Genomic DNA, 13,613 nt, shown 5'->3' on the forward strand with positions numbered 1-13,613 from the left:
CATCTTGAAGAAAATAACATTTTAGTGACAACTTTCACCTAGGAAAAATCACTGGAGGAATACCTGACTCATTAGGTTCCTAGAACAACATCCCAGAAAAGAGAAAACCAGACACACGGAGACATGGACACCTTCAAGAGTCTAGGCCTAGGAGCTAGACGAGGAGTGCAGTAGTGGAGCATGCACTTCCCATGTGTGAGGCCCTGGGTTCTAGTCCCAGCAAAATAAACAGATAGAAAAATCAAACAAATCAGTTTATTTATGAGTATGGTCCCTGTAAGTTCCAATTCTCCTTGTTTTTGCAGATCTCTGAAGCTTGGTTCCAGTGTCACAGATTTCAGGATAGACGTTAGGATGGAGATTCAGACCAGGAACTCTGTTCCCATCGCTTGCTTTCTGATTAACGTCAGCAACAATTCTTCTCCTGTCCCACACAGGGAGTCATTCAAGGCCTCCTCTTTGTGCAGTGAATAATGGGTGAGTCTGAAGGGCCATTGGTGATTGGTTGTGGGGGAATTTCATGAGTAGCCCCAGATGGGCATTCTGAGGGGAAGAACTCACCTGGACCCAGTTATTTGCCGTCATCTCTGTAGATCCTTACTCCTGTCATTGGGGGCTGCTTTATGTATCTAATTAGAGTTTAGACTCAGGTCTCTGCCTGGGGTGCAGGTATATTTGGAAGGAAAGTATGGTGAGAAGTAACACCTGGATGCTAAGTAAAATTTCTTTGAATTGATGTAAACATTTAATTCCACAGGAGAAGGTGGTGGAGTAATATAGTTGAGATACTATACTAATACAGTTGCTTATTTTCTGTTCCTTTGGCAACCCTTTCCTCTCCCCATTGGAACAGATGGACAATTCTGAACTCATCACCTCAGGAAAAGGAAGTGTTAATGTAGAAAGCGTCTCCAGAATTGTGTTCCAAAATTCTAAGTCTTTAGAGGACTACGAGTATTTGAGGGATGAAAGGAATAATTAGAAGCTCGGAGGAGAACTGGGATTTCCCTAAGATTAGAAAAAATTTTCCTAGACTGGAGAGTGAAGAGGCAGAATTAGCTGAGCCTCTGGTAGCTTGTAGACAGGACTTCTGAGCCCGGTTGCTTGGATGTCCTCTTGGAGGAATGTCTTCTCTAGTCAATGTCACCCAGTGGGTCCATGGATGACCTCTCAGCTCTTTCCAAACACAAGGGGAACCTGGGGACCTGAAGCAGCAATGTTCCCATGCGGTGCTCCCTACATCCACATTGTCCCAGTTGGCCTATGGCCATTGATGGATACAGGTCTCCACCAACACGCTCTTCCCAGTGAGTGAGCTCCATGGCCCCTTCCAGTCAGGTGGCTATCTCTACCACTTCTCCAGTGCCTGGCCAGAGGAGGAAGGAATCCTTTAGCCCGAATCATGCTTGGGTATCAGTATGCCTACAATGTAAATGTATCTGAGATCACGATGGTTCTCTGAGGTCGTGCTCTAGTTCCAGGCACGGGGACCAACAGGTCCTTACTCTTACTTGCCTCAGTGGAAACTACAATGAGGCTCAGGGTAAATTTTTATAAGAATATAATATAAAAGTTTATACATTTTCATGCTGGCATTAGGAATTCTCTGTAACCCCCATCGATTTTATGACACTTTGTGAAGACCAGAGCCTGGCATCGTGTTGCTGAGGCAAATGTGAGTCATGTTCATTGTAGTAGCACTTGGGGCATTCCTCTGAGATGTGCTCAAATCCCGCTACAGTAGAACATTTTCCCCAGGAAATGTATCAATCTGATACAGACTCTTGAATCATAATCTCTCTTTTCCTCTGACCATAGTTCTTGCAACACAGTCATACAAGGAGACCTTCATGTCAGATAGCCATGAAATGAACGCTTAATGAAACTCTGTGAAAGTTAGGGTAAAACTTTCTTTACAAAGAAACTTTCTTAAATCTTCAGTTGACTAGCATATGAAAAAGTACACTGTGTGTAGGGACAGAAAAAGTTTGTTAAAATCCTTGAGCCACCGGAAAGGAAATACAATATATACCTTCTAGATTATATACTTCCTCATCTGGTAGTAGGAGCAGAATGTGGAACAAAGACCTGTTTATTACTTCCCTAGTTTTCTCTTGTCCTCCCTTTTTATGGTGGCAATCTTTTATTTTAGATCCATTTTTTATTAAAGAATTTATTAACATTGATTTTTACATCATATTTCAAATGACATGTTTAACAAACAAGTATTCAAGAAGGGAATCTCTATATACAATCTCTCTCCCTCGTTTGTTAGAGCAGTATTAGAACTGTGTTAGACACTATTGGAACTATTGGGAAATATCCAGGAACTTCTTCTCAGAGTATGTACAGTGTCACTCCTGACAGCATAATAAAAGTGGTAGTATAGAGATCTCATCATGACTTTGCACCACATTTCTGCTCTGAATCATTCACTGTGGCCTCATTCTCAGGTTTCATGGGTTGGCAAGATGACTGTCGATACTAGGTCCACATCTTCCATGCTGAGTCCAGTGGAATGGGGCTTGTCTTTGGGAAGAGGTCCAGAATATCTTGCATTTCACTGCAACTTGACTGGCTCCCAAGTAAGGACCATCACTCACTGTGAGTGGTGGAGGAAATAGATGGTAAGAAGAGGATTGTGGAGGGCTGGGAGTTTGGCCTAGTGGTTAAAGTGCTTGCCTAGCATGCATGAAGACCCGGGTTCAATTCCTCGGTACCACACACATAGAAAAAAGCCGGAAGTGGTGCTGAGGCTCAAGTGGTAGAGCTCTAGCCTTGAGAAAGTCCAAGGACAGTGCTCAGGCCCTGAGCTCAAGCCCAGGACTGGCAAAAAAAAAAAAAAAGAAGAGGATTGTGGAATACAGTAGTATTCCTTGATCTGCCAGACCACTTTCCAAGACCCCCAGTGGATACTTGAGACCTCAGGTAGTCGCAAACATTTTCTGTACATACTGTGTTTTCCTATATATAACTACCTAAAACAAAGCTTAATTTATAACCGTAAGATATTAACCCCAGCACCTAAAAATAAAATAATTATAATTATATTGCTGTAAGAGCTATATGAATGTAGTCTGTTTTTCTGTCTTGCCTCTGCTTCTGCCTCTGCCACTGTGTCTGTTTTCAGTCTGACTGTCTCTCTTTTTTGTTCCTCATTATTCATAGAGGATTGTTTCCTGAATCCTTTGAGAACATAAACATCCAGAGATGTTCCAACTTCATGGAGGCTCCAATGCACATTATTTCTAGGTTGCATGCTATACCTAATACAATGCAAATGCTGTATAGTTATTACACTGTGGTTTAGAGAGCTACAAAAAAAGAAAAAAATTGTTCATATTCATTAAAGATGAATTTTCTGCCTACAATATTTCTGGTTCATGGTATCTGTATGTGGTGTAACCCGACTATATTGTATACCCCCTTCTTCTTTTGATGGTATGCCTCCATAATGAGTTGAAATGAAGGAAATATGTAGGCATTATAATGAGGCATTGGGCTCCTAAATAAGGGTTACTGAACACAATCACCCCACCACTGTGACAGTGTACCTGGTAAATATCAGGCTACCAAGTAACCAATGTGTTCGTACATAGGTTATGGTGTATGTGGGGTGGATACCATGGTCAAATGGGTGATTCAGGTTCTAGGAAAGGAGCATAATGGTGACATTTAATGAAGCGAATCAGAATGCTATAATTTAAGACTTAGCTTTGATTAGTGATGTATTTATTAGTGATCTATTTCTGGGATTTTCCACTTAGGTTTTTGCATTATAGGTTTGTGAAATCTTGGAAAGTAAAACTGTCTCGATAGGGAGAAATGCTGTGTAATTCTTTTGATGGATCCTGTCTCAGTTGTTTCTGGACCACTGGAGACAGGTGTGCAGTAAGTTTATTGCAAGCACCTGCACAGGATACAAAAATTATTTCACAAAGAAATACTGGAATAATGAAATCTTGAAAAAGGCAAATGAATACTAATTACAACAGTGACATTCTGAGTCATGTGCTGGTGGCTAACACATGTAAGTCCTAGTGACTCAGGAGGATGAGATCTGAGGATCAAGGTTATAAGCCATCCTGAGAGATTCTTCTCTCCAGTTAATCAGCAGAAAGCTAGAAATGGAAGTGGCTCATGTAGAATGTCAACCTTGAGTGAAAAAGATGAGAGGCAAGAGTGAGAGGCCTAGAGTTTAAACCGCAGCATACACACACACACACACACACACACACACACACACACACACACACACACTGATTATATTCTGCAAGGTATGTTAGATGACTTTAAAAAGGATTTAGGGTAAGAGAAGTGAGATCAGAGAGGTAAAGGCTAACTTAGGTGGGTTTCAATACAAAGGACAGAAGGGCAGTACACTTAGGACAGCCTGATGTGATATGAATAAAGATAGACCTAAAGATTGGCAGTAAGGAATTTACTTATGGTTCTTACTATAATTTGTATCAGAATGTTCCCTATAGGCCCATGTATTGAGCCTGTGCTAGAGGTATTATAATCCCTAGGAGGTGAGGCCTAGTGAAGGAAGCTTATTGGAGCTTGAAGAGAGTATTGGGACACTAGGCACTCTGCTTCTTCTTTCTCTTAAATCTCAGCCCTGAAGTGGATGGGTTTCCTTTGCCACATTTTTCTGCCATTATGTGTGGCTTCACCAAAAGACCCAGAATTAATGGGTCAACAAAACAGGGCTGAAACTTACAAAATAAACCTTTCCTTTTATAAGCGATTGTCTCAGCACTTGCTTTTTGACAGCAATGTAAAACTGATTAACATAGTCCTTACAAAGATTTTTTTTCCCCAGAGCTGAGGACTGAACTCAGGGCCTTGCACTTGCCAGGCAAGGACTCTTCTGCTGAGCTAAATCCCCAGCCCTCTTGCAAAGATTTTAAAAAAAAATTATTGTTAGTCCAAGGCTTTTTACTGTCTTGCAATATTCAGAGGACCTGAGAATGTAAAAGAAGCCCACTTCTAGAGCCCACATCTAGATAAAGAGTTTTACCTAAGCATGTTAGCAGATTTCCAGTGATGATTACTCATGATAGTGCGTTATTCCTTGCTCTCTTTTAGGTTCTCTCTTTCTTTCTGGCTTGGGGTAATTATTTTTAAAAACATATAGAATAAGAGAGACATTAGGTCTTCCAACGATTATAGGAGCTTCCTCCTGTGTTTTGGAATAGTAAAATTGAAATTAATGGGAAAATGACAGAATCAGAGATATGCTTTATATGCTATGAGCAAAGGCCAGCTTATTAATCTAGAGCATTTGTATCCTTCATTCTGAAAACAATTATTAGCTGACCTAGAGTTTCCAGAATTTTGCTGCTATGTAACATGAATAAATTGTCCAACTGAGTTTCTGCAGATTACCTTTAAAATTGCAAAGGCACAAAAGTAAGAATATTGAACATTTTGTGTATTGTTAAGTGAAATCAATAATCTTTAACAAGTTCATATTATTATTGTGTATAACAATCTATATTATTATTATTATTTATTGTATTGAAATTCACAGCAAGTAGGATTGAAATCTTAAGGATGGGAGCTTCTTTTTTATGAGAGTACTAGTTAGTCTTGCATTTGTTTTTGGAGAGCTAATCACTGTCATATGTTAGAACGACCAAATGAGTGATGTAATTTAGACTGCCTGTTGTCCTGCCAACTGCTCCAGGATGCCTCTTCCCTTCCCACAAGCTTTACTACAATTTATGCATATATCACCCAGCAGTAACTTCTGACACAACTTGTTAGTCCTTGTGTCCTTAACCTTATTTGTCACCTATATAGGTTCTGTCTCCTTTCTTTTAGAATTAAACTAATAAAAATAATAGCAAACCTTGATGAAGAATGCATTTAGAGAAAAACAATTAACTCAACCAGCAAGGAAACAAGCAGAGAGTTGATCCTTAGCATGAAATTACAATGGATGGTTAAATCCACTATAAATGATAGATAGTTGTATTTTCTTCCATGAGACATTAGATGGAAGATTGTACTGCTCTGATAGGCAGGATAGTGGAATGAAGATGACCAGAGCAGAAACAACTTAAACTTGAATATTTTATGCTCTTTTCTTGTGTCATCTCTTGTTAGTCTTATCCAGGAAGATACAAAGTTCAACCTGAGTGGCTCAGATAATTATATAGCTATAACCCATGTATTTTCTACTTTGCAAATGAGAAACAATAGGCCAAATTCTATCACTGACTTTTTTCAGTGTTGTTATTTACATATCAGTATTTATTAGAAGGCATTTGATAATTATAAAAACTGACACAGAAATATATATCATGATCAATGATTTGGTTATTTTTTTGAAATTCTTTCCCCTGAACCTTTGTGCCCTGTGTTACAATCTTCTTTATTTTGCATGATTTTTCAAAGAGCAAAGCAAAGTATTATGAGGATGTTGGAATTTGTCAATGTGAGTTTCAAAGACTTAAATGTCCTATATGTTCAAATGTTAGAAGTATTTATTTTAACATAGTACCCTCATATACTTTGATTATGGCAAATTCTTTTTAAAAAAGTTCATCTGTTTAAGTGCTTTTTCATTTATTTCTTTTTTGATCTTAGGAATGGTGAAGTAATTGTCTTTAATTTACACCTTCTGTACGGTTCAGCAGGACCTAACATTAATCCTTTCCTTTACCAGGCATTTGTGGCAGCTGTACTATTAGGTAACCTGTGGCTTCCACATATCCTCTTAATGAACTTCCATATTTCCTGCTGTATTACAGTCTGTCCTTTTGGCATCTTTAAAACTTTCTACACACTTCTTTTGGTGCCTATATTTACTTGAAGAAGGGTTGGCTGAAGCAACAGACATTTTTTTTTTGTCAGTCATGGGGGTTGGACTCTGGGCCTGGGCATTGTCCCTGAGCTCTTCAGCTCAAGGCTATAGCCCTACCTTTTGAGCCACAGCACCACTTCCCATTTTCTAGTGGTTAATTGGAGATAAGGGTCTCCAGTGTGTCCAGGCTGGCTTTGAACTGCAATCCTCAGATCTCAACCTCCTGATTAGCTAGGATTATAGGCATGAGCCACTTTGCCCAGCTCAGACAGTTATTATTCTCATAGTAGTTGAAACTAGAAGTGTGAATCTGGATATCAGCAGGGCTGGATTTTTCTGAGGCACAAGGTAAGACCTGTTCCAGGCCTCTCTCCATGGCTTATAGATAATTATCTTCAATGTGTATGTACACTCAAGTGTGCTCATATGCTCTGTAGTTTCCGTTTTTGTTTCTCTATCTCTTGCTTTTCTTAGAAATCCCCCAGTATGGAATCATTGGGACTCAATGTGATGATCTTATCCAATCCTAATTAATGCCCAAAGGTCCCAATGAAACTACATTAAGGTTGTTTCTTCCTACTAAATACTTCTCAGTGAAGGTTCAACTTCAACATGAATTTCAGAGGGGACAAACAATACTCAAACCACAGCAGCACTATGTAGGGAGAGAAGCCTAAAACAAGAATAGGATAGGTGTTCTTTTAAAGCCTTGAAGAGTAAAGAGGAAAGAGTTAGATTTTCTCGTTAATCATATGACTATATTTTATTCACATATGCAATACATGCTCCATTCCCACATTTCAGCATGGTATTACATACATATATGTTGTTTCATGGTAGTCAGTAATTTTGTTTTGAAGTCAAGTGTAAAGAGAGATCCTCAAACAACAATTATGAAAGATTGGGCAATAATTCTGAAAGTCAAAGGGGAAAGAGCTTCTTTGGAGTAATTATAAAACATCAGCATTAAGCCAAGAAGTCATTTACTAACAGGTAGATGATTTTAGATTCTTTATAAGTAGCTTTTATTTTAATGCCATTGGTTTCTCCTCTGAATCACATGTTGCTGCTATTACATATTTTTACCATTATCTAGCGAGCATTACTTAGGCAAAGGCTGGTGAATAGCTAAGTACTCTTGAAAGCCCATTTTGCTTCATTTATTGCTGAATATATAAGATGTTATATTATGTTTTTTAGTAGACTCTTAGAATTTGCTATATCAGTTTGATAGATGGTTTTTTATTTTTATTTTTGTTTCTTTTCATGCATTTTAATTGTTGTTATAAAGATGATGTACAAGGGCTGAGAGTTTGGCCTAGGGGTAGAGTGCCTGCCTAGCAAGCACGAAGACCCAAGTTCCATTCCTTGGTACTGATACCACACACATAGAAAAAGAAAAGGCCAGAAATGGTGCTGTGGCTCAAGTGGTAGATCTTTAACTTTGCGTAAGGGGGCAGTTTAAGAAACACTAATCACATCACCTCTGACATTGATAAACATATTTTGATACTTATCTCCAAATTTTAACTCAAGTAAATGAATTTGTAATTCCCTAATACCTCTGTGCTAGACAGGACACAATGTTTATAATGTAAACAGCTCTATGCATTACAATTCCAGATTTTTTTTTGAATGCAGATTTTAGGATCTCTAGGGAAATACTTTTCATTAGTTCCTCTTTAAAACAATGCAATAATCCTTTGAAACATTGGAAACATTCAAACCTAATTTTTTTTCTTGAAGTTCAAACTTAGATTTACCCAATTGCCTTTGTGTTTTAAGTATAAATTTATCCATTGTTTTACATACTATGCTGACAATTTAACACACACACACACACACACACACACACTCCATGCTCAAAGATCTTAAAGCATACAAATATCAGCCGTACATTTTCTGGAAGTTTTAGTGTCAAGAGATTTTTAGCCAATCTTATTTTTGCAGGTGACAACCAAGTTTTAAAACAAAGCTTTCTAACAAGGCAACTTAGCTGAAATTTATTTTTCCAGAGCTTGTTTCTGATATCAGACATATTACTTTTTGCTGATGAAAGTTGGGTGGGAGTCTTAAACCTAGGAGAACTAAGACTGAAGTCTGTGTCCTGCCACCAACTGTCTCCAGACTGTCACTTCAGCAGGTTGTTAGGAAAAAGGAAACTAGACTAAGCCTGCAACTGCTTTGTCTGGCCTTGGCTCACCTGGATTGCAGCCGAGTGGGAGGGGCCAAAACTTTTACTTCTCAGAAATATTTAAATAGATAAAAAAGATGTGTGTACGAGCACACACAGAAAAACCACAAGGATCATGTTTAGAACTGGTACCAATTTCAGAGACAAAACTGGACAAGGAAAAATACCCAAAGAAAAACATGTAACAAGAACAAGACAGAAGCAGAGACTTTTAAGTAACTCCTAAAATTCTGATGGCATGTGTAGCCTTAAACTACCAGAGTGAAGGAAAGACCATAGGGCCCTGAACTCAGGGGGTGCCTACCCTAGGGAGATTTCCGTTCCCTTGTACCCAGCAGGCAGAGGCTATCCTAACCTACCTACAAAAAGCTCTCAAACAGAACCAGACATTGACTCATAACAACAAAATTGGACTCAATCAGTTACACTTAACACAAAAACATGAATTCAGATGAATGTTCTCACCAAACAGCTTATTTAGATTTAGACATGTCTTGCTGATGGGACTCTCAGACAAGCCCGGTTATGGACAAGAAACCCAAAAAGGGGGGGGGAGGGTCAAGGCGTCCCCTGACCACCCAGGCCTTAGAGAGCTCGCTGCGTCCAGCTTTTTCCTCTCTGTTTTAGGCCCACAGTGCACTTTCAAAACAAAACCAAACAAAACACAGACATACAGGGAGTTGGCCGATTTTTACTAACCTCCGGAGGCCTTTGCTTTTTACCTGGGCATCTTTCCCAAAAAAGTTTATTAAGAGGAGGGGTGGTAAAGACAAACTATTGCTTATCCAATGAGTGAAGGGGAACAGGAAAAAAGAAACAAAAACAACCCTTTATCTCAATAGCATACAAATAATTAGGAACTAATGAAAGACTTGGGAGCCCTGGTTGGGCTGTATAAACCTGTATTTTCATGACACTTTTGATAACAAAAATAGGGAATTTTGAAGCTGTTTCTATACTAATTTTCATAGCTCTGATTTTTTTTTCTTGCCAAAAGGCCACTGCTCCATCCATACAGGATCATGTGATTTCCAAATTAACTGTGGCCCCTAGAATTGAGGGGCAATTTAATGCACTCATCATAGAATGCCGCAACATCCATATCTTGTCTCATCCTAGAGATTATTGGGCAGATCCTCTTTAAGAACAGTAGCTGAATGGCAAGAGGCCTGCTGTTTGCTAAGGAGCTATTAGGAGGAACATAAATCCTGGGAGGCAGTCTGAATTTCAGGCAAGACATTGCTGTTGCCCCTGGCCTCAGCTTTGTCATAATAGGCTGCTTGTTATTGTAAAAACTTTACATATATATTTTTTCTTTTCTACTTTACATTTTTCCTTTACTAATTTACATTTTTTTTCTTCATGGACCTGTATTGCAAGCAAGCTCTCTGCAGTGGCCCCAATGTGGATCTACGAGTTGCTTTTTCTTAACCTGTGTTCCTCCTGCCTTGAGTGAGGACTTAAGCCTGTGGATAAACAATTCATGTTTACTAAGTGTTTGTCCTATATCGCGTGGATTCTCTTACCTTCTGGACATACAGCACAGGTGGGTTCGCTGTGGTGGGTGACAAATAACTGCTTAGCAGTGGCAATCTGGTGAGGCAGCACTGCTCCAGTGGGCGACGCGTTCAGTTTGGCTTCCGTTCCTTGGGCCACACGTTGGCCGCCACTTGCCCCTGGCCTGCAGGGTAGTCAACTGGAACTTGAGGAGCAAACCTGAATGAGAGAGACAACAGACACGAGAAAGGAGACCAAGACAGTATTCTGATCAAGGTCTCAAAAGTTTCTTTTTACACAGCTGCTTATATATGCTTCAGTGAGAAGGAGGTTAACCCAAGTGGGTTGCCTATTAACTACCATCATGTGCTTGAGTCAGGTTTGGGACATCAGAGAGGGTCAGGCTGTTCTACCAAAAAGGATATTAGTCAAGTTCTTTCTCCCAGACAAGATATCCCAGACTGGTCATCGTGGGGTAGAACAGATAGTATTTTCAATCAAAGTTTTGCAGTTAACACCTATTTGGTTCCCGGCACTGGCCACTCAAAGCCTTTTCAAATTCCTAAAGAAGCTTTGCCCGATCCCTCTGGACAACACAATATTCCCACAGCGGTGTAGCTTCCTATATGCAGATTCTTATCCAAACCCTTCAGTGTACATTTAAAAATTGAAGTCCATCCTGGGACCTGTGCTAGGGAATGTTATTCCCGACACTTGCACTATTCAATCTGAGAACCTTGCTTAGAAAGTGGCTGACATGACAGGGGACAAGGATGAGCTATGGCATCCACACATCGATGCTGAGGTCCTGCTTTCCAACAATATGCCCTTTGAAGCCTGCTGAACTCCCAGGAACCCCACCAGAATCCAGTGTTCACCAAGCCATGCTGAACACTAGGTTCCAGTTGGAGGGCCCAAGGCCAAAGGCAGCCTGGTATGTCACACGTGCTGCCCTGCTCTACAGGACTTCTCTTACCAAACACTAGTTCAAGGACAAAGTATGGGAGGGGCACCTGGGTTGCTTGCATACCTTTGCTATGGTAAATAGTGCTGCAGTACACATCCTTGTGCTAGTGGCTTTAGTATGTCCTTGTTTTGGCAAGATTGGGTAAATGCCAAGTAGTGGAATTGCTGGGTCATAGGGGAGCTCTATGTTTAGTCTTTTTTTTCCCAGTCCTGTGCTTAGCCTCAGGACCTGAGAACAGTCCTTGGGTTCTTTATTTTCCTGAAGGCTAGGGCTCTACCCCCTGAGCCTCAGCACCATTTCTGGCCTTTTTCTATGTATGTGGTACCAAGGAATCGCATCTGGGGCTTCCTGCGTGCTACCAAGCATTCTACCACTAGGCCAAACTCCTGAGCCCAAAGGTTCCACTGTTGAGAAACCACCATACTGCTTTCCACAGTGGTTGAAAGAGTTTACACTCCCACCAACTGTGTAGTAGTGATCCCTCCTGGCCACATCCCCACCACCATCTGTTGTTATTAGATTTCTGGATCGTGGCCATTCTAACTGGAGTGAAGTGGAACCTCCGAGTTGTTTCGATTTGCATTTCTTTTAGGGCCTGAGATGGTGAGCATTTCTTCATGTGCCTAGAGGCCATTGTTATTTCTTCTTCAGAGAAGTCTCCGTTCAAGTCTTTGGCCCATCTTTGAATGGGATGGTTGTTTCTTTGAAGATTCCTTTTGGAGAGATTCCATTTCTTTTAGCTCTACATATATTTTAGATAGGAGGCCTTTTGTTGTATGGCTAGTGAAGATCTTCTCCCACTCGGTGGGCTTTCTATTTAACTTGCCATACTAAAGCTCTGCAATTTACTGCAGTAGCATTTGTCCAAACTTGCTTTAATTTGCTGTGTTTCTGCTTCTTTATTAAGAATGTTTCAACGTCGCCAAGGAGGCGTAGTGTATCTCTAATTCTTTTTGTATAGTTTTCAGGATATCTGCCTTTCCCTCAAGGTCTTTGATCCATGTGGGGTTAATCCTGGTGCATGGTGACATAGAAGGATCCAACTTTAGTTTTCTGCAGGTGTTTATCCTGTTCTGTCAGTATCATATGTTGAAGAGGCTGTTGTTCTTCCATTCTGCTTTTTGGTTCCCTTATCAAAGAGTAGGTGGATATAGGTCATAAAGACAATTTTTGCGGGGTGTGTGTGTGTGTGTTTGCACGCGCACGTGTTCGCTTACCTGCACATTGAACCTCTGTGTACACACTTCAAGGCTTTTTACCCATCAGGTTTCCGTTTCTTGGGTTTTCTGTAACTTGCTTCACTTACGGATAGAAGCTCTTTGGATATTTTACCAACTGTTAGAGTTCTGAGTAGAGCAAAGAGAACCCTTCCCCATTTCTCACCCTCATCTGTCTGTTTCATGGGGATCTTTGCATGGGCAATCAGATGACACGCTCCTACAAGAGGAATGTGACCCGGACTACCAGTAATGTATTGTTGGAAACTTGTCATGCTTTAAAAGATATCTCTCACCAATTTCTCCATTTCGCCCTCATTGACAAGTTCTAGAACTTTTCTAAACTGAAACCAGGCTCCATTCCCGAAACATGCTTACTTTTTAAAAATTCAATTACTCAAATTCATATAAATACTATTTTGGCCTTAAAACTGAAAACAAATTATGTTCTAAAATGTAAGTACCAGTGATTGCATATAGTGATTCCCTTCTTGAATAATTGTTTGTTAAATACGTCAGTTGAAATATGATGTAAAAATCAATGTTAATCAATTCTTTCATAAAAATACGAGATAAAACACTCTCATTGCTAAATGGCACAAACACACACATCACCATTTTGATGTGCAACTACCCCAAAACATCATTTTATCTGTTCCTTGATGTCTTCTCCCTATCTTAGGTGAAATGAAATGACGGTGAATTGAGACACACAGGGTGCATGATTAGAATTATACCCAGGGCCCTGGTGGAAAGGGAACTAGTAACTAGGTGCCTCTCAAGAGATAGCTGCTGTTAGTTTCTTGTGATAACTACACATGTGAGAACACACCAACATCAAATGCAGCAGAATGCATGTTCATACTGAGGGTTCCTGGAGAAGATGAAGCTCCCATACGCTAAGGCTTCCATTGTGTGTCATAA

At 40.0% G+C, this 13,613-nt stretch overlaps 1 protein-coding gene across 7 annotated transcripts in view; it reads left to right on the plus strand.

The window, feature by feature from the left end:
* Epb41l4a (erythrocyte membrane protein band 4.1 like 4A) overlaps window positions 1–13,613 on the plus strand; it is a 773,501-nt gene that overhangs the window by 373,755 nt on the left and 386,133 nt on the right. Inside the window, exons 27-29 of one of the 7 annotated variants that reach the window (XR_016535220.1) lie at window positions 306–477; window positions 2,454–2,627; window positions 3,169–3,363. The exons of 3 other annotated variants lie outside the window; for them this stretch is intronic. The gene's annotated coding sequence lies outside the window, so the exon portion shown is untranslated. Of the gene's footprint in view, window positions 1–305; window positions 478–2,453; window positions 2,628–3,168; window positions 3,364–13,613 lie in introns of those variants that run through there. 3 more of the 7 variants (XR_016535224.1, XR_016535232.1, XR_016535219.1) reach the window with 3 other exon arrangements.

The sequence above is a fragment of the Megascapheus bottae genome, chromosome 4 (assembly GCF_031878675.1).
Source record: "Megascapheus bottae isolate mThoBot1 chromosome 4, mThoBot2.hap1, whole genome shotgun sequence".
NCBI lineage: Eukaryota > Metazoa > Chordata > Mammalia > Rodentia > Geomyidae > Megascapheus > Megascapheus bottae.